The sequence below is a fragment of the Gavialis gangeticus genome, unplaced genomic scaffold (genome assembly GCF_001723915.1).
Source record: "Gavialis gangeticus isolate Ggan-Ray unplaced genomic scaffold, GavGan_comp1, whole genome shotgun sequence".
Taxonomy (NCBI): domain Eukaryota; kingdom Metazoa; phylum Chordata; order Crocodylia; family Gavialidae; genus Gavialis; species Gavialis gangeticus.
Genome location: NW_017729008.1, coordinates 1,847,640 through 1,847,924, shown reverse-complemented (window position 1 = coordinate 1,847,924; position 285 = coordinate 1,847,640). Strand labels below are relative to the sequence as shown.

Genomic DNA, 285 nt, shown 5'->3' with positions numbered 1-285 from the left:
CTTCCGAGACTGCAGCCTGCCCGGACTCACAATGGCCGCTCTTCCGGCCAATCCCCGCCCTCGGCACACACGTGGGCTCACCATTGGCCCGCAGCGTGGCGAGCTCGGGTTGGACCACGTCCCAGCGCCTCGGCGCCTCTGCCAATGGGCGCATCCGGTTGGCGCGTGCGCGGGGCGGACGCGGAAATCCGAATGGGGCCGGCGGGCCGGCGCGGCGCTGCGCTGCGGGATGGGGTTGGTGGTGGCGGGCGCGTGCGGGGCTGAGGCGCCCCGCGTCATGGGGGC

The 285-nt window shown here is 74.7% G+C and overlaps 1 protein-coding gene across 1 annotated transcript in view; it reads left to right on the top strand.

Moving 5' to 3' along the window:
- The window catches only part of CRELD2 (cysteine rich with EGF like domains 2), a 22,011-nt gene that overhangs the window by 1,134 nt on the left and 20,592 nt on the right, over window positions 1–285 (top strand). The window lies entirely within an intron of this gene.